At 43.9% G+C, this 21364-nt stretch overlaps 1 long non-coding RNA gene and 1 other non-coding gene across 2 annotated transcripts; both read right to left on the bottom strand.

The window, feature by feature from the left end:
- Nucleotides 1-4235: 4235 nt before the first annotated feature.
- Nucleotides 4236-7776, bottom strand: LOC123770752 (uncharacterized). Its single transcript, XR_006774398.2, has 2 exons — nucleotides 5806-7776; nucleotides 4236-4923 (listed from the first exon to the last, which is right to left on the bottom strand). It is a non-coding gene; the product is annotated as an uncharacterized lncRNA (long non-coding RNA).
- A 5884-nt stretch (nucleotides 7777-13660) lies between these two features.
- On the bottom strand, nucleotides 13661-15870 carry LOC123770751 (uncharacterized). The gene is made up of 2 exons (XR_011223060.1): nucleotides 15653-15870; nucleotides 13661-14677 (listed from the first exon to the last, which is right to left on the bottom strand). It is a non-coding gene; the product is annotated as an uncharacterized protein (transcript).
- Between the last annotated feature and the right edge of the window lie 5494 nt (nucleotides 15871-21364).

Genomic DNA, 21364 nt, shown 5'->3' with positions numbered 1-21364 from the left:
GTATTAATAAGTGCCTGCATTGCCCCTAGTCTTCCTGGGGCATATTAATAAAGGTTTGGATTATCTTAAGTCTCCTTCAGTATATTAATAAATGCCTGAATGACCTTGTCTTCCTCAGTATATTAATAAATGCCTGGATGACCTTGTCTTCCTCAGTATATTAATAAATGCCAGGATGACCTTGTCTTCCTCAGTATATTAATAAATGCCAGGATGACCTTGTCTTCCTCAGTATATTAATAAATGCCTGGATGACCTTGTCTTCCTCAGTATATTAATAAATGCCTGGATGACCTTGTCTTCCTCAGTATAGTAATAAATGCCTGGATGACCTTGTCTTCCTCAGTACATTAATAAATGCCTGGATGACCTTGTCTTCCTCAGTATAGTAATAAATGCCTGGATGACCTTGTCTTCCTCAGTACATTAATAAATGCCTGGATGACCTTGTCTTCCTCAGTATAGTAATAAATGCCTGGATGACCTTGTCTTCCTCAGTACATTAATAAATGCCTGGATGACCTTGTCTTCCTCAGTATAGTAATAAATGCCTGGATGACCTTGTCTTACTCAGTACATTAATAAATGCCTGGATGACCTTGTCTTCCTCAGTATAGTAATAAATGCCTGGATGACCTTGTCTTCCTCAGTATATTAATAAATGCCTGGATTACCTTGTCTTCCTCAGTATATTAATAAATGCCTGGATTACCTTGTCTTCCTCAGTATATTAATAAATGCCTGGATTACCTTGTCTTCCTCAGTACATTAATAAATGCCTGGATTACCTTGTCTTCCTCAGTATATTAATAAATGCCTGGATTACGGACAACATAATTCCCATAAAATTCCTCCCGAGAATCAGAAGAATAAAGAAATAGAAAATTGAAAGCGATATACAACACAAAAAAATAATTGTTTGAAACATTGTTCTATTTCTTTGGTAAATAGAAATGTAATAGTTAAGATCTTTCTTTGAGGGCTACAGGTTATCTGTGCATATCTAAAGATGGGTCCAAGATTCACCAAAGCATTGACGCATCCGAAACAGGAAGGAAACGAAACCGCTACATCTTTCAAGAATCATGGCGGGTTGTGTTGTTTTTTTTATTAGACAGTTTATGGGCTTCGAAGCGTTGGGTGTTGTTGTTGTGAACCATCTTGTGGTGGTTCGGTGTTTGTAAAGTGTTTGATGGAGATGGAGTCATATTAACGGGGTGCATCAGTGAGGGAATCAGTATAGGGGCCGTGAGGATGGATTGCTGGCTGGGGAGTACCAAGTGTCAGGGTTCGAATCCTTCGAATAGTTTCTTCTGGTTTTCTAAATTTTTGTAATCTCCCTCCATCTTCTTTAATCTCTTAATTTAATTTAATCCATATGGGGGCCTCGTAGCCTGGTGGATAGCGCGCAGGACTCGTAATTCTGTGGCGCGGGTTCGATTCCCGCACGAGGCAGAAACAAATGGGCAAAGTTCTTTCACCCTAAATGCCCCTGTTACCTAGCAGTAAATAGGTACCTGGGAGTTAGTCAGCTGTCACGGGCTGCTTCCTGGGGGTGGAGGCCTGGTCGAGGACCGGGCCGCGGGGACACTAAAGCCCCGAAATCATCTCAAGATAACCTCAAGATAGAAGATCCTCTTTAATCTCTTAATTTAATTTAATTTAATTTAATCCATCCTCCATCCTGTTTAATCTCTCTTTCCATCACTGTGACCTGTCCTGTCGATGGTTCCAGGGATCATTGTCCTCGCGGCCCTGTCTCTGACCAGCCCTCCTGGTTGGTGATCTGGTCAACCAGGCTGTTTGATGCGGGTGCTCGCAGCCTGACGAATGATTCAGAGCCTGGTTGATTAAGTATCTTTTGTAGGATACTCCCCTTCTCCATAAACTTTCATCCTGTCATCATACAAAAAACTCCCAATACAATGTCAGCTGTAAAGTAGCACAAAAGTGTACAAATACCATTAAACTCAATATCAAAAAGCACCATTCCTATTTAAATATAATTAACGAGTAATTGATATAACCTCGAATCCTGTACCGGGAAGTTCTGACACTAAGATAGCCTCAAGGCTATCATATGGATCCTTTACCAAACTGCAGTAAGATAGCCTCAAGGATATCATATGGATGGGATCCTTTACCAAACTGCAGTAAGATAGCCTCAAGGATATCATATGGATGGGATCCTTTACCAAACTGCAGTAAGATAGCCTCAAGGATATCATATGTATCCTTTACCAAACTGCAGTAAATACAGATGTAGTAATAGGGTTGATGATATATGGAACCAATTACCGGGTACCATAACTGACGTGGGATCACTGGCTTGTTTCAAGCGTAGGTTAGACATATGGATGAATGAGTTTGGGTGGATAAAAATAGGAGCTGCCTCCCCTTGGGCCAGTACAGGTCTTCTATAGTATACTGTATTCATATTTACAACAATTGGGTTCATGGAAGGAGTGAAGGAATGAGGCCCGGCAACCACTCGTAACATCGGGGATCGAACGTCGACCCGCAAGAGGCGAGGCCATCGACATAACGACTAATGATGCTCGTTCTGGCTGCTAGAGAAACTCGTCAGACTCCTGGATTCCCCACTTTCTCCTGGATATCTCCAGGTCGCCTTGGCAGAGGTCTTAAGAAATCATTATCTTCCAGCGTGGGAGGAGACGTAGAAAGGTTTTGAGGACACGGAGAGAGAAAGAGAGAGTGAAGGAAAGTTGGATAAAACTGGATAAGCAGAGAAATGTAATGCAAGCACTTACGAACCTGTCCATCTTTTCTCAATCTTTGGCGGCTTTGTTTACAATTATTAAACAGTTAATGAGCTCCGAAGCACCAGGAGGCTGTTTATAACAATAACAACAGTTGATTGGCAAGTTTTCATGCTTGTAAACTTTTTAATAAATGTAACTAAAGCCGTTAAAGATTGAGAAAAGATGTACACGTTCGTAAGTACTTGTGTAACTGCTTCGTGAATCTGGCCCCAGGTTCTTGGGTTGTGAGGCAAGGCCGTAGGCAACTGCGCTACAAAACGTTCAAATAACACAATATTGAAAACTCAGTTATTAACTGTAGTTATAACACAATTATTTTGATATGGTATAAATAGGCCTTCGTTAAAGAGGTGAATGAACAGGGGGGTCAAAGCATTCTTGAATAGGGAAGCGTCACCACCTGGGTTGACCTTTTGAATCTCTCGCCAACAGATGGCAGCACTTCCCAGGTGCGGGTGACATTAGTTATAGTCTTCGGGCGTCTGATCGACCATATAAATTAATGTAAATGTAATTGGTATGTAAACTAACTTATAATTTGTGCACTGGATAGATGTGTGAGCCTCATTGAGGGTACAATTAGCCTAAGCTGATCTATCCTGTAGGGATTTAATGATCTCAATAAACTGATAAGAACTTGAACTTGTTTATATGGAAATAATTTTGTTTAGGCATCTAGAGAAATGTCGCGTATAATTGTTGACCAGACCACACACTAGAAGGTGAAGGGACGACGACGTTTCGGTCCGTCCTGGACCATTCTCAAGTCGATTGTGATGAGGAAGTATAGACAGGCATTACATACATTCTGTATGTAATGATTAGTTTTATTCACTCGACCTAAGTGGAATGTCACAGTGAATAGGTTAAATGTGACTACACACCCACGTGGGTGGGTGTTGCTCTTATTCGCCTAGTTGTGCTTGCGGGGGTTGAGCTCTGGCTCTATCGGCCCGCCTCTCAACTGTCAATCAATCAACATTTTTTTCACACACACCCAGGAAGCAGCCCGTAACAGCTGTCTAACTCCCAGGTACCTATTTAATGCTAGGTAATAGGATCATCAGGGTGAAAGAAACTACCCATTTGTTTCCGCTATCGCCGGGGATCGATCCCCGGGCCATAGGATTGCGAGGCCCAAGCGCTGTCCACTCAGCTACCAAGCCTCTAGGTGTGTGTGTGTGTGTGTGTGTGTGCGCGCGCGCGCGTGATTGTGTCCTATTGAAATATTGCCCTACCGTCCAACCACTTGGGCTGGACGGTAGAGCGACGGTCTCGCTTCATGCAGGTCGCCGTTCAATCCCCGACCGTCCAAATGGTTGGGCACCATTCATTCCCCCCGTCCCATCCCATATCCTTATCCTGACCCCTTCCAAGTGCTATATAGTCGTAATGGCTTGGCGCTTTCCCCGGATAATTCCCTCCCCTCAGTAGGACATAAAATACAGTATATATATGGCAATCTGTTTATTTTACATATACAAGGTTATTTGTTAATAACTTAACTGTCAGTTTATGTAAGATATCTGATAAGCACGAGATAGAAGCCTCATAAATAAATCATCTTGAAGGATGCAGGTGCTGACTTAAGCATTAGAGAAGATGTGCTGAAGGTTCAAAGCTGATGGATGAAAGTGATGGATGATTGACGGAGACGTTGATGGATAGTAGAGATGGATGAGGGCGAGAACGATATATATGCGTGTTTTGACTGTCCCATAGTGTTGTTTAGTCGAATTCTGTCTAGAGAATAGTTCTTTTTTGGTCTGCAAAGTCATTGAGTTTTAAAAATAATGTTCTGCAGTTTAAGAATTTGCCACTATGGATTTTCCGTGCAAGACGCTACACTTAGGAGAGAGTTGGAGAAAGACAGACACAGTATTATTCATTAAAAGAAGAAGTTGCCGAATCCAAATTCGTGACTGCCGAATCGGCGGCCGAAACCACGACGGCCAAATCCGCGTCGACCGAATCTGCGTCGACCAAAGCCGCGACCAAAGAATTCGCGACTGCCAAATCCACCGAATCCAAACTGCGGGTCAGCAGCGGGTTGAGGGTCGGCCAGGGCGTAGGCTTCGGGCATAGCTAGCGTGGACCCCATCAGGGCGGCCAGGGTCACCACCACCATCACCACACTCAGCTGATATGGTGAGAGAAACGAAGATGATGAGTTACATGAATGAAATAATGATCTTGTGCTTCTTTTCATTCTCCTCCCCCTTAGAGGTCTGATAGCTGGGTGGACAGCGTTTCGGATTCGTAGTCCTGAGGTTCCGGATCCCTGGTGGAAGCGGAGACAAATGGGCAAAATGTTTCTTTCACCCTAATGCCCCTATTACCTAGCAGTAAATAGGTAGCTGGGAGTTAGAGGGCTGCTACGGGCTGCTTCCTGGGGGTAGAGGCCTGATCGAGGACCGGGCCACGGGGACACTAAGCCCCGAAATCGTCTCAAGATAACCTACACTCCGATGCTCTTTGTTCTGCTTTGATCACCCTCTTCAGAGGCTTATAATATCCTTAAAAATTATCTCCCAAGATAATCTAAAGTGCTAAATTGAAAGAAAAGCAAAAAACATTGGTCTCATATTTCGCAAATCGATACCTTGAAAGAGGCTCGTGGCTCACGTGAACCTGTTTTAAACCATCAGAATTCTGATTTAAACTAACCTTTGCGATGTTTTCCTGTTCAGGTTAAGGATGACCTGTGCCTCGGCACCGTCGTTTACTGACACTCGTCATTTATTAAATTATTTACGAGCTTAAATGGCAGATATGCCTTAAGGGTTGTAATGACATAAAGATAAATGAAACTGCAGAGGGAAACTGGCCCATGCAAGGCAGCTCCTATCCATACCCACCCAAACGCATTTTTGTATATGTCTAACCTACGCTTGAAACAATCCCGCGATGTCTATTCTGTTACCCGGTAATCTTTTTTATAAATCAGCAACTGAACCTCATCATCTCCAGATTGTATCCACTTGCTCAGGCCTGGACGACACTGCTAAGAGGCAGTACTTACACCTTTCATGCTGACGGAAGGATTTTCAAGAAGACAGCGTCTTGTTGACTGGTGTCGCGAGGAGGAGGAGCAAATCTTTATATACAGACGGAAGAGACTGGCTCGTCTCCTGGCCCCTCCCACTCTCTCCTACGGAAGAACTTCTCGCTCACCTTGACAATGGTCTGGCGGGTCGAGCGGCCATCACAGCCGGAAATTGTTGCGTAGAGCGGTATACGGAAGGGGTTTGTAGCCTCGAAAGTGTAAGTTGAGTGAACAAAGGGAACGCCATAAACGGGCCAGAACAGAGAGACCAAACACACACGATAATTAGATAATTAGACTAACAGATTAGTGAAGGTCATTACAGGTGACTTAATCACTGAAATGCTTGTGATGTTACAGCCACGTAACGTGCTCCTACACCCGTCAAATACAGCGGCACTAATTACAACCAGTCAGGAGTCTGAGCAAACACCGAGGCCGAAACTCGTGTATTATATACTTAGGTGGTAAAGAGTTTCACTTATTGACCAGACCACACAGTAGAAAGTGAATGGACGACGACGTTTCGGTCCGTCCTGGACCATTTTCAAGTCGATTGTCTGCACAAGAATTCCACTACATGCGACTTTGAACCAGGTCTATTGACGAGAGGTAACAGCACTTTCGTACGGGTTCGTATCCCCCTCCCCACTCATATTTCAAGTCGACATGTGGGAGGAAAAGGTCTTTGTTTAGTTATAAAGCAAGCGGTGGAGTTTTAAGAATCAAATCAAACAGTTTCCAGTGTTATTTATATAAGTTAACAAATTACCCAATTGCAGGACCTAGTTTACAGTCCAATTGGTTTATAGAGCAGCTGGTTAACAATATATCTAGTCTACAGTAGAAATGGTTTACAGTACAGCTGGTTTGCAGTACAGCTGGTTTACAGTACATCTGGTTTACAGTATCGCTAACTTACAGTACCTCTGGTTTACAGTATCGCTAACTTACAGTACCTCTGGTTTACAGCACTGCTACTTACAGTAAGCTGGTTTACAATTCTGCTAACTTACAGTAAGCTGGTTTACAATTCTGCTAACTTATAGTAAGCTGGTTTACAATTCTGCTAACTTACATTAAGCTGGTTTACAGTGCAACTAGTTTACTATATAACAAACCAACTATACAGTAGAGCTGGGTTACAGTACAGTTGGTGGAAAGATACCTCTAGTTTATAGTACAACTGATATACAGCACTGATAACTTACTGTACAGCTAGTTTACAGTACAGATAGTTTACAATACAGCTAGTTTACAGTACAGCTGCTTTACTGTACAACTGTCTTACAGTAAGGTTACATGACTTGCAGCCAAATGTGCTATACACCTGGCGTATAGCACAACTGGTTTACAGTACAGGTGGCTTACGTAACAGATGGTTTACAGGGCTCTTAGTTTACCTAGCAGAATACGTGTTTAAAAGAAGCTGTACATTATTTTTTCGAATATAGTTTTAATTTATTTTCTAATACAATAAGTGAAATTTATAATAACTTGTATGCATTAAAATCACTCGACCACTTTTGATATATTTGGCTTTGTATTGTGCTTCTAATTGTGATTTTTTAATTGAATATTTAAACCCTGAGCTTTTAAATACTAACATCACTGTGGATGGTACTAGTGTATTTGAAGCTTTAGTGATTTTTATATTGGATTGAACTTGTATTGCCATTATTGTTAAACTATTGTTTACATGTAGACATCTGGGGCTGCTGGTGTAAGATGGCTTGTGATACGAGGGAGGGAGAACAGGGGTGAGAGGGAGAGAGAGCAGGGGTGAGAGGGAGAGCAGGGGTGAGAGGGAGAGAGAGCAGGGGTGAGAGGGAGAGAGAGTAGGGGTGAGAGGGAGAGAGAGCAGGGGTGAGAGGGAGAGAGCAGGGGTTAAAGGGGGAGAGCAGGGGTGAGAGGGAGAGAGAGCAGGGATGAGAGGGTGAAAGCAGGGGTGAGAGGGAGAGAGCAGGGGTGAGAGGGAGAGAGAGCAGGGGTGAGAGGGTGAAAGCAGGGCTGAGAGGGGGAGAGCAGGGGTGAGAGGGTGAAAGCAGGGGTGAGAGGGTGAAAGCAAGGGTGAGAGGGAGAGGGAGCAGGGAGGTGAAGGGTAAGGGATAAGATGAGGGTTGCTTGTGAAGCCTCTCTTTTGGACAAAGATTGGAAGATAAGACTGGTTTCCATCTTCTAGGTGTAGGTCTCGTCTAGCCACAGAGCCAAGGATATTTTTGAGACGACGACGTTTCGGTCCGTCCTGGACCATTATCAAGTCTATTGTGTCTCACCCAATTGAGTGTGCTTCTTGCTCTCATTATCATGGCGAGGTGTCAACAATCACTTGTGTTTATGGTATACGTGTATGTAACTGGTATTTAGAGAATGGTTGTAGGCTCGTGGGAGGTGATGTATAGTATGGTGGTGTTGAGGAGGACGGGTGAGGCGCGTCGAGGCACCTGTCTCCAGGTCCTTCCCCGCGGCCGGCACAATACGTCGCACTTGGGGACCTTGACCCACTGCGTTGCTCGGCCACAGCACCACGTCCAGCCGCCTTCACGTGGCTCCTGGTGAGTTGGGATGACCTCCCTCCCTCCCTCAGTGTCCCTCTTTCCTCTCTAGATGTCCCTCGCTATCTCTCCTCTGCCTCTACATGTCCCTCGCTTACACCCAACAACGGGGTCACGGGCTTCCCTTATCTTGCATGAGGCTTGCTTGACATAACTATTATTATCATGCAAGTTATGCCATGCAAGCCCCCCTGGCTTGCTTGACATAACTATTTTGACTAATTGTACATGTGACACCATTTACCTATACACCTTGTATAGTGCTATATACACTTGCAGGTGTATAGATTTACTGTGTTTTATAGTTAATATTTCAGTGTTTTGATATGAGTCTTTTGGTAGCTATAGGTGGGAAGTTTGGTGGTCTGTTGAGCAAGTAGGAATGTTTTTATATTGGCTGGTAAGGTAAGACTTGATGCTTTATGGAGGATTATCCTTAAAGTTATCTGTGTATCTCTATATATATTTTGACTTGTAAATCTCGTGCTTAAGTGACGTGTTATATATTTTCTCCTCCTTCAATCATCACAATCGACTTGAGAATGGTCCAGGACGGACCGAAACGTCGTCGTCCCTTCACTTTCTAGTGTGTGGTCTGGTCAACATTTATTTTCCTTTGTAGGGGGATGGGTAATTTTTCCAAGTCATTTCGAACTTTTAACTTTTGAAAGGAGCTTTTGACTTTGTCATTTGCCAGTCCAGTTGGGACTTAGTTAATTGAGAGCAAAGTGTTTAGTTACATTGATTTATTGTTTGTTAAAGTTGATGTTAATGATAAGAAGTTATCCTCAGTGGTTATTTGATTGTTGTTGAGTCTTTTGAGACTTTTATTTTGATTATTCATTATTAACTTTGATATGGAGGCGACGTTATTGAAAAACAATGCAACATTATATATTCATATAGGCTAGAAAATACAGAACAAAGACAATATTTGCATGTTTTATTCTCTATATATATCTGTTTGTCTATCACTTAATGTCGTATTAGATGAGTATTGAACAATTAGTTGGACTCTATCCATTAATCAATCCACGAGAAAATTCTACTGACAATCAAATAGAAATATCAATAGACTGTGTGAATATGGTTCTTTCATGAGCCCTGGAAACTTAAATTAAGTGTTAGATGATGGAAGTAAAGGAAGATGAAGGAAATGAATCCTGAAGATGGTCGGCGTTTAAGAAGATGGTTGGAAGAGATGCTGGAAGTTGGTGGAGATGAAGTATTGAAGTGGCACCAATAATTTAATAAATCACCTTAAAGTACGTGAACTTTTCAGTTCTTAAGTCACTGCACGTCCATAAAAAAAAATTAGGTTTTGACGTTAAATTCACTTCGCTTTTGTATTGCTTGATGTTTGTATTACGTTTGTAGGATGTTTCATCTGGGGGGAGAATGGTGAGGGGGGGGGGGAGGTGTCATGACGGGGTAGAGCGGTATCGAGGATTTGTGCTTCACAGTGCCTGTGTCACCAAGTGTCACAGTGCCTCTGTCACTAAGTGTCACAGTGCCGAGACCAACGGGGGAAAAAAATATGTATATATATATACCTGGGTCAGAGGTTTGTGCGGGCACATGGTTTGTGCCTCGCCTCCAAACTCCTCCCACTGGCGCTGTGCTCCTCAGGTCAGATCTGGTTACAACCACTCACCTGGAGTGGTTGTAAATCACTCGCCGGATGAGCGACTGTTTCAACATAAACCTTGATTAACGCCATGACTGTGATGTGTCATTTCTAGCAACTCTTTGATGGGATATTAATGCTTAAGTATTTTATTGATATTTTGCAACCAATTTGGTGTAATTTCTTAGTTTTCACACGTGTTGTGTATGGCTTCGAAAATATCCCAGTGAAATTGTCGTAGATCCGTTCTGCTCGGCGTAGATGTGCTCAGCTCATCGTAGATGCACTCTACTCAGCGTAGATGTACTCTACTCATCGTAGATGCACTCTACTCAGCGTAGATGCACTCTACTCAGTGTAGATGCACTCTACTCAGCATAGATGTACTCTACTCGTCGTAGATGCATTCTACTCATCGCAGATGCACTCTACTCAGTGTAGATCCACTCTTCTCAGCGTAGATGCACTCTACTCAGTGTAAATCCACTCTTCTCAGCGTAGATGCACTCTACTCAGTGTAGATCCACTTTTCTCAGCGTAGATGCACTCTACTCACCGTAGATGCACTAAACTCACCGTAGATGCACCACCCAGCGTAGATCCACTGTACTCGGCGTAGATCCGGATTCGGGAAGCGCGAATCAGGAACTGCCAGCACAGGAAGGTAGGATGAATCACTTACAGGACACTCAAGGACATTGTTGACATGTCTGATTATCATTACTGTGAGGAGGCGTCAGCATCCAGCCCGTCCTCTTCCCAGTTATCACGTCACAGAAATGATATCCTAAAATATCCCAACCTAACCTAACCGAGAACCCACGGACAGAAAACGAGACCAACCCAAGTCAATTTAGCGAGGCTCTTAAGATTTATACTACATCATATTTTGACGTAGGGTATTTTTTTTGCGTCAAAATATGATGTATTTAGAAGGAAATAGCATTCACATGATATATGAATGAGGAAATCAATTATAGCAATTTCAAGGATTCGAACCTTTGACCTGGATATTCGCAGTCGCGCACCTATGTATTTGTATTGTGTCAAATAACTTATGCCATATCGTGGTGCAGGGGTAAGGGGCGTTGCTGGGAGTACCCAGGTTCGAATCCCTCGTATTGCTCAAATTAATTTTCTCATGCGATGAATTATTCGAAGGAACAGGTTGCATTATTACGACTGCTTTAAAATCAAGTAAATCATCGGAATATTTGTGTGTTTAGCGCTATGAAAACGTAGGGGGGGGGGGAAATGCATTGCTTTAAGTGTGAGGACAGGTTGATAATGTTCCATATAAGTAGCTGTGTTAAGTGAGCCAATGTTCACCGTAGTCTGGATGTGTGTCCGTCTCCACTACGGGCTCACCATAGCCCGTGCTACTTGGAACTTTTTGTTCCAGGTAGCGAATCTTAAACAACAACAAAATCCTGGTAGATGTGAGCGAATACATTTCGCTCGACGTTTGGCCCCGTCCTGGACCCGTCTTGGACCCATCCTGGACCCGTCCTGGACCCGTCCTGGACCCGTCTTGGACCCGTCTTGGACCCGTCCTGGACCCGTCTTGGACCCGTCTTCTAGCCGTTCTGGACCCGTCCTGGACCCGTCTTGGACCCGTCCTGGACCCGTCTTGGAACCGTCTTGGACCCGTCCTGGACCCGTCTTGGACCCGTCCTGGACCCGTCTTGGACCCATCCTGGACCCGTCCTGGACCCGTCTTGGACCCGTCCTGGACCCGTCTTGGACCCGTCTTCTAGCCGTTCTGGACCCGTCCTGGAACCGTCTTGGACCCGTCCTGGACCCGTCTTGGACCCGTCCTGGACCCGTCCTGGACCCGTCTTGGCCCCGTCCTGGACCCGTCTTGGCCCCGTCCTGGACCCGTCTTGGCCCCGTCCTGGACCCTTATCGAGTAGTGACATAAAATGAATGCCTCCCTCTTGTTATTTCATACCTGGGTTAGCTTACATACTTCTTAGTTGCTCCCAAACAATGATTGTTTACGTGTGTATGTGTGTGTGTGTGTGTGTGTGTGTGTGTGTGTGTGTGTGTGTGTGTGTGTGTGTGTGTGTGTGTGTGTGTGTGTGTGTTTTGCAAGTCAATGTGTTAATTTTTTCAGCGCATATGTTGTGGTATTACCTGTGTTTGAATAATCATGCACCACAAGTATACCTCGGATCTGCCTGAGTATGCTCCCCTGTCTATAATTATATATTTATATTATATACCTGTTTATGATTCTTATAAGTCTTCATTGTTTGTAGACCTCTAATGTTCGTAAGAGTATAATGTTTCATATTTCTAAGGTATAATGTTTAATATTTATAAGGCATAATGTTTATATTTCTACGATGTTTATGTCTATAATGCTTATATGTATATAATGTTCATAAGCATTATACGTCCGGGCCGGAAACGGACGTTTCTATCCAGCCCGGATCCTTATGGGACGACGTTTGGATCCGTCTTAGACCCCCTTATGTGAAGACGATTGGGTCCGTCCTGGACCCTTATGTGAAGACGATTGGGTCCGTCCTGGACCCTTATGTGAAGACGTTTGGATCCATCCTGGACCCTTATGTGAAGACGTTTGGATCCATCCTGGACCCTTATGTGAAGACGTTTGGATCCATCCTGGACCCTTATGTGAAGACGTTTGGATCCATCCTGGACCCTTATGTGAAGACGTTTGGATCCATCCTGGACCCTTATCACATAATGACATAGCAAGAGTGAGGGAAGCAGTCATTATATTTCATACTTGGGTTAATTGAGAAGCCTAGATATAGCACTAAAGTATATCAACTTAAAATATAGCACTAAACTGTAGGAAGACCTATAGTCTACCTTTCGTATATCCCGGCTTGTACTTGTTTATACCTACTATTCTCTCCACTGTTAATGACACTACTTGTCATACCACTTGTATATATGTATATATTTAATGCATTTATAAATCTATGTATCTATGTATTTACGTATGTAGCTTTGCCTAACATTTTAAAAGCACTACGATCACCTTCTGTGGTTGTTTTAATAAATCTCTGAACTGTATGTTCGACAAATCTCTCACCCTGTCCATGGAGGACAGAAGAAAATGTATATGTGCTAGTTAGCATTGTAAATGTGTGGCCACGTCTGTGGTAGAAAATAATAATAAAAAAAAAACTTGTATAGAAAAGGGAGCGATAGACTAGGATAGGATAAGGTAGGATAGGATATTGGAGGATAGTATAGTGTAGGAGTGGCATGGAAAGGATATTATAGGTTTAAATTGGATATAGCAAAGGATTGGATTTGATAGCATATGGTATTTTACGATCGGGTAGGATTGGATAGGATATTATAATAGTGTAGGATTGAACAAGATGGAAATGGATAGGAAATTATAACATAGGAGTGGATAGGATAACACATCATACGATAGGATAAGACTAAATAGGAAAGAAGAGGATAGGAATTGATAATAATTTACCCCATTACCAAGGAGTGACATTTACTTCGTTTATCTCTAATGTCAGTTCAGTCTCATCTTTTAGCTTTGAACAAATGGTTTACTTGAAGCAATCCTATATCAATTTTTTATTTAGCATTTCATTTAAATCTTGTTTTCTGTAATTTGCTCTTTTAAAATTGGATATAAAATACTGCATGTAATATATATGTTTATTAAATACACGCTTTGCTCACATTTGTTGACTGAACCATCAGCTGATTGAACCACCAGCTGACTGAACAATCAGCTGACTGAACCATCAGCTGATTGAACCATCAGCTGACTGAATCATCAGCTGACTGAACCACCAGCTGTCTGAACAATCAGCTGACTGAACCATCAGCTGATTGAACCATCAGCTGACTGAATCACCAGCTGACTGAACCACCAGCTGACTGAACCACCAGCTGACTGAACAATCAGCTGACTGAATCATCAGCTGACTGAACCATCAGCTGACTGAACCACCAGCTGACTGAACAATCAGCTGACTGAACCATCAGCTGATTGAACCATCAGCTGACTGAATCATCAGCTGACTGAACCATCAGCTGATTGACCATCAGCTGACCACTCTCCAATAATTAATGTACTGAGGTGAACAAGTTATGAGCTCTGGGTTTTAGGAGATTGAAGATGATGGTTGATGGTGATGCTGGAAGCTGAAGATGATGGTTGATGGTGATGCTGGAAGCTAAAGATGATGGTGATCCAGGAAGTTGGAGATGATGGTTGATGTGTTGAAGGCGCTGGTTAGTGGAGGAAGACGATGACGGCTCTGAACTAGTTTCTTGAGATGGGTTGATTGGTCCTTCAGTTTGTGACCCCGCGCTGCACTTGGGGCTTTGTGGCATCTTAGTGTGTATATTACACCAGGATTATCTAAAAGAAGCCGCCACCAAAGCGGCCAAAGCGTTCGTGACTACCAAATCTGCGGCCACCAAATCCGCGACCGAATCCGCCACCAAATCCGCGACCGAATCCGCCACCAAATCCGCGACCAAATCCGCCCCCGAATCTGCGGCGTTCGTGACTGCCAAATCCACCACCGAACCCACCGAATCCAAACTGTGGGTCAGCAGCGGGTTTGGGGTCAGCCAGGGCGTCGGGGTCAGGCATGGCTCGGGTTGACCCCAGCAGAGCGGCCAGGGCCACCACCAACATCAGAGACAGCTGAAATAAGGAGAAAGACGGGTTAATTCTGTGAGTTGCTGATTACAAAGTCTATGGTGCCCATACATTGTCGTCTATGGTGCCCATACATTGTCGTCTATGGTGCCCATACATTGTCGTCTATGGTGCCCATACATTGTCGTTTAGGGTGTCCACACATTGTCGTCTAGGGTGTCCATACATTGTCGTCTAGGGTGTCCATACATTGTCGTCTAGGGTGCCCATACATTGTCGTTTAGGGTGTCCATACATTGTCGTCTAGGGTGCCCATACATTGTCGTCTAGGGTGTCCATACATTGTCGTCTAGGGTGCCCATACATTGTCGTCTAGGGTGTCCATACATTGTCGTCTAGGGTGCCCATACATTGTCGTCTAGGGTGTCCATACATTGTCGTCAAGGGTGTCCATACATTGTCGTCTAGGGTGTCCATACATTGTCGTCTAGGGTGTCCATACATTGTCGTCTAGGGTGCTCATACATTGTCGTCTAGGGTGTCCATACATTGTCGTCTAGGGTGCCCATACATTGTCGTCTAGGGTGTCCATACATTGTCGTCTAGGGTCTCCATACATTGTCGTCTAGGGTGTCCATGCATTGTCCACTGGCCGCCAGTTCTTACCTCTTCAATCAACCTTTGTACTCACTTTCCCCCTTCCTTCACCTTCCCTTCTTTGACTGTATTAATAAATTATTTGTTCGATTGTATTATACTCTATATCTCATAGTCGATTGCACTTGTTATAAATTATAGTTTATTACACTCATGATAATAAATTAGATATCCTGAGCAGCATAGGTTCGAATCCTGGTCGGGTCATTTAGAGTTCTTAGTGATATATAAATATAATATATAATATGATCTCATGATCCTAGCAAATTTGCACAATATTAATCATTTTAGATTATTTTCAACGTGTAAATATAGTGGCTTTAGGCCCATTGCTCGTAGAGACTTAAAAGAGGCACTACTTACAACTTTCATGATGAAGGAGATGCGATCACGTCTTCAAGACAACTGCTGGTGTGAGGAGACGCGGCTCCTTATATATCGGGGAGAAGGAGAGGGAGGGAGAGGGCCTTGCTTGTCTTCGCATTAGCTGGCTGACTCCTCCTCCTTCCCTTTATTTGCCTCTGTCTCTCCCTCTCTGGTCAGAAAGGGTTCCCCGCTCGCCTCCTGATTGGTTGGCTGGCCCCTACACCTCCACCCCCCCTCTCTCGTAGTCCGGAAGGGCCCCCATGGCTCGCCTTGGCAGAGTGCCGGCGGGGCTGCTACATATGATCAGTCCAGGAACTTGTAGCGAACTCAGAAGAGAAAGCGGAAGTGTTTTGGGGAATACCCAGGGGTAGAGCAGAGGGAACAATAAAGATGTATAATAAGGACAAACCAAAGTAAGGAACGTTTTTAGATTAACAAGTATCAGAGGAAATATAAAATGATGATTAAATAATTATTAATTAAACACAGATTCAATCCTGTGTGAGGGATTAAACACAGGAGCCAGAATAATGAACATGAACGCAAGATTAGACCACAAACGAAAACATTAAAACATTGATAATTTAGTAAAATTTTATAAATTGGTATTAAACCCATTACGCATACACTGATGCTGGTCGCGTCATAGAAAACGCGAGCGGCAGAGGGCAACTATAGGTTAGTGCGCACTTAAGCTATGGGGGGGACTACTTTATTGCTGCTTGAGGGTGTTGTAGCAAATATGATTTATTTGTTGTAGTAAATCTGATTTATATGCTGTAGTAAATCTGATTTATATGCTGTAGTAAATCTGATTTATATGCTGTAGTAAATCTGATTTATATGCTGTAGTAAATCTGATTTATTTGTTGTAGTAAATCTGATTTATATGCTGTAGTAAATCTGATTTATATGCTGTAGTAAATCTGATTTATTTGTTGTAGCAAATCTGATTTATTTGTTGTAGTAAATCTGATTTATATGCTGTAGTAAATCTGATTTATTTGTTGTAGCAAATCTGATTTATTTGTTGTAGTAAATCTGATTTATATGCTGTAGTAAATCTGATTTATATCCTGTAGAAAATCTGATTTATCTGTCTTTGCGTCGCAGAACTTGTGTTTTTTTTTGTCAAGACTGCGAGTGTGTGTATTCACTCGTTGTTACTCTACGGAAGTATTGGTAAGATTTAAGTTAGAGGCCCAAATTAGGGTATAGAATTCGCTTCGTTTACTACGAAATCTGCCTGAAATCAAATTCAGGATAAGGATAGGTACCTGTCCTTAAATTATAGTACTTATTGCAACTATTTAGTCACAGCCGACAGGATACAGCACATATCCTGCAGGATGCTGGGCCCTTGGAGCACGTATCCTGCAAGATACTGGCCTTGGAGCACGTATCCTGCAGGATACTGGCCTTGGAGCACGTATCCTGCAGGATACTGGCCTTGGAGCACGTATCCTGCAGGATACTGGCCTTGGAGCACGTATCCTGCAGGATACTGGCCTTGGAGCACGTATCCTGCAGGATACTGGCCTTGGAGCACGTATCCTGCAGGATACTGGCCTTGGAGCACGTATCCTGCAGGATACTGGTCTTGGAGCACGTATCCTGCAGGATACTGGCCTTGGAGCACGTATCCTGCAGGATACTGGCCTTGGAGCACGTATCCTGCAGGATACTGGCCTTGGAGCACGTATCCTGCAGGATACTGGCCTTGGAGCACGTATCCTGCAGGATACTGGCCTTGGAGCACGTATCCTGCAGGATACTGGCCTTGGAGCACGTATCCTGCAGGATACTGGCCTTGGAGCACGTATCCTGCAGGATACTGGCCTTGGAGCACGTATCCTGCAGGATACTGGCCTTGGAGCACGTATCCTGCAGGATACTGGCCTTGAAGCACGTATCCTGCAGGATACTGGCCTTGGAGCACGTATCCTGCAGGATACTGGCCTTGGAGCACGTATCCTGCAGGATACTGGCCTTGGAGCACGTATCCTGCAGGATACTGGCCTTGGAGCACGTATCCTGCAGGATACTGGCCTTGGAGCACGTATCCTGCAGGATACTGGCCTTGGAGCACGTATCCTTCAGGATGCTGGCCACGAAGCATCATTCTCCCACAGGATAAGAGCTAGTGAGAATACAAAACAACTCACAGCTGTGACAGGAGACGCTAAAATAATGCTACACCCGCCGCCAGTACCTTTAAGCCATGACGTGTTCCTTCATCAATTTTGCCTCACCTGTGTTTGGGTGTCCCAAGAGACACATGTATACTGTATACTGCCTCGTTACACCTGTCTATCACACGATGATTGCCATCAACTGTCAAACAAATTACTTTCCATCTACTCTTTACTTACTTTTGCAAACCTAAGTTGTTCTCTCTCCTGGTTCCGCTGGTTGCAAACTATCATCTGGTGAAAGGCTGCATTTGGCATCGAACCCCAAAACTCTTAGTTTCCACAATCTCTTTCATTGTGTCGTTTATATATCATTCTAATTATTTTGTGTAATGAGGAACAGGCTGTCAGTTTACCTGTATTGCATGATAATTGACAACTTATTGCATACTAGTTGACAACTTTACTTTTCATTGTGGGAGGAGTAAGGACTCTCTGGGACAAAGCGGAGGGTAATTCCCAAAGCGTAGATTCAAGGTAGCAAACCCAGAGGTAGATTCGAAATAGTAAATTCAGCGGGAGACTCTACTTCGTAATGCTAGTGGTAGACACAAGGTAGTAAACTCAGGGATAGGTTGCAAACCTCGAGGTATACGAGGAGGTATACGAGTATACTTAAGATAACCTTAAGATACTTGAAGGGTAAACTCATTGGATGAGTCATGGTACAAACTCCATTGACAGGGTCCTGGAAGTACACAAATACATTGACAGAGGTCTGGCAGTACACAAATACATTGACAGAGGTCTGGAAGTACACATAAATACATTACCAGGGACTTGGAAGTACACAAATACATTGACAGAGGTCTGGAAGTACACATAAATACATTACCAGGGACTTGGAAGTACACAAATACATTGACAGAGGTCTGGAAGTACACATAAATACATTACCAGGGGCCTGGAAGTACACAAATACATTGACAGAGGTCTGGAAGTACACATAAATACATTACCAGGGGCCTGGAAGTACACAAATACATTGACAGAGGTCTGGAAGTACACATAAATACATTACCAGGGTCCTGGAAGAACACATAAATACATTACCAGGGTCCTGGAAGAACACATAAATACATTACCAGGGTCCTGGAAGAACACATAAATACATTACCAGGGTCCTGGAAGAACACATAAATACATTGACAGGGGCCTGGAAGAACACATAAATACATTACCAGGGGCCTGGAAGAACACATAAATACATTGACAGGGGCCTGGAAGAACACATAAATACATTACCAGGGGCCTGGAAGAACACATAAATACATTGACAGGGGCCTGGAAGAACACATAAATACATTACCAGGGTCCTGGAAGAACACATAAATACATTACCAGGGTCCTGGAAGAACACATAAATACATTACCAGGGTCCTGGAAGAACACATAAATACATTGACAGGGGCCTGGAAGAACACATAAATACATTACCAGGGGCCTGGAAGAACACATAAATACATTGACAGGGGCCTGGAAGAACACATAAATACATTACCAGGGGCCTGGAAGTACACATAAATACATTGACAGGGGCCTGGAAGAACACATAAATACATTACCAGGGGCCTGGAAGTACACATAAATACATTACCAGGGGCCTGGAAGAACACATAAATACATTACCAGGGGCCTGGAAGAACACATAAATACATTACCAGGGGCCTGGAAGAACACATAAATACATTACCAGGGGCCTGGAAGAACACATAAATACATTACCAGGGGCCTGGAAGAACACATAAATACATTACCAGGGGCCTGGAAGAACACATAAACCTGTAGAGAACGCATAAAGAGTCACATATAATACGCGTAGCTTTCGACGAGTGACAAGTTGACTGATCTTCACTACGTATTAGCAACATGAAGAGAATATCTCTTCTGAGTAACTCTTAAGAGTCCAAATGGATAGGCAGCTTTCCTTCACTCCCGCATATCCCAGCTCATTGTCCTCATATACCAGCTCTTTGTCCTATATCTCCTCCTTGTCCTCATATACCAGCTTTTTGTCCTATATCTCCTCCTTGTCCTCATATCTGAGCTCTGTGTACTCATATCGTTCTTATACGCTGTTCTTTTTCTTGTTCTATGTACTCATATCGCTCTTGTACTTGTTCTCATATCCCAGCTCCCTGTCCCTCATATTGCTTCCAAATGCTGTATAGTGATATGAGCCTAGAGCTTCCTACTGATATGACTTAATAACCTTGACTTCGTAATCGCCTTCCTCATCAGTGGGCGAGGTGGTGAGAACTCAGTCGTCCAGACTGAGTAGTCGTCCACACTACTCTGGTATAGTGAGGACTGTGATGCCTTGGTCCAGCGCCCTTCACCGGAAGAGCCCGCCAAGAATGGCGGGCTGTTTACCCCCAGGAGTAATTAAATAGGAGTAATTAACCCTTCACCCAGATTCTAGGTGCTGGATTAATTACTCCTTCTGTGTGGTGGGTTAATTACCCCCTACTGCAACCTTCGCAGGCGCTATAGTCGCCAATGGGTCCTTGGCCTCCGGAGACGGCCAGGCAACCGCAGTGTCTTCACTCTCGCTCCGTGGGTGATACCTGGGCTGGCTGGGTGTCTTGAAGGCAGCCGACGGCGACCTTGTGGAGCAGTAACGTCACCCCAAGGTTCTAAGTGGTGAGAGGAGTGTTATAGACACTTGGCGGTGTGACATCCTCTCGCTGCCGGTTATTCACGGGCTCACCATAGCCCGTGGTACTTGGAACTTTTTGTTCCAAGTAGCAAATCTTAAACATCAACAATGCCGGTTATTTTCTGGCTTCTCCATATCCTTCTTACCTGGCGGGCTGACCCTCCACCTGGAGGATCCCGAGATGGTTAGCAGGGCATGGACAGACTCTGTCTACAGCCTCCAGAACTGTTGTTTGTTGATGTTTTAGATCCAGCTACTGGGAACACGAAGCTCCAAGCAGCACGGGCTATGGTGAGCCCGTCGTACTCACCTGGCACATGAGACGTGCGTCCTCTAGAGCGGCCCTGGGGGTCTAAATGATCATTCAAACAGACACTCATAGAGTCGTAAACTTGCTTGTCGTTAAACCCTCCAGCAGGCAGTATTTGTGATCGTAGCTTGTAGGACTTTCTGAGAAATATGGAGCCTGTATGAATCATGATAAATAATATTGGTATGGGATTATTCGGCCTTTTAACAAGCTGGCTGAGCAGAGACATGACCCTGGCACTGTTCTCAGGGATAAGGTTCAGCCCGCGGGTGTAAGCGTCAGACCGCGGGGATGAAGGGGGTATATATGGAGGCCAGGAATGGCTCTTTACAATGAAGGATATTATAGAAAATCTGAATGGCATTGCGGTTAACCCTGAGGGTTTTCCTCTGCATGTATAATTATATTAATATGTGAGTGAAGTGATCAACAGGTCAACACCTGAGTGTAGTGTGGGACAGGTGGTGTTTACAGGTCAACACCTGAGTGTAGTGTGGGACAGGTGGTGTTTACAGGTCAATACCTGAGTGTGGTGTGGTAGGGGTGGT

This window comes from Procambarus clarkii, chromosome 56 (assembly GCF_040958095.1).
Source record: "Procambarus clarkii isolate CNS0578487 chromosome 56, FALCON_Pclarkii_2.0, whole genome shotgun sequence".
NCBI lineage: Eukaryota > Metazoa > Arthropoda > Malacostraca > Decapoda > Cambaridae > Procambarus > Procambarus clarkii.
The sequence above is the reverse complement of the archived record's forward strand: the minus strand, read 5'-3'. Positions and strand labels throughout refer to the sequence as shown.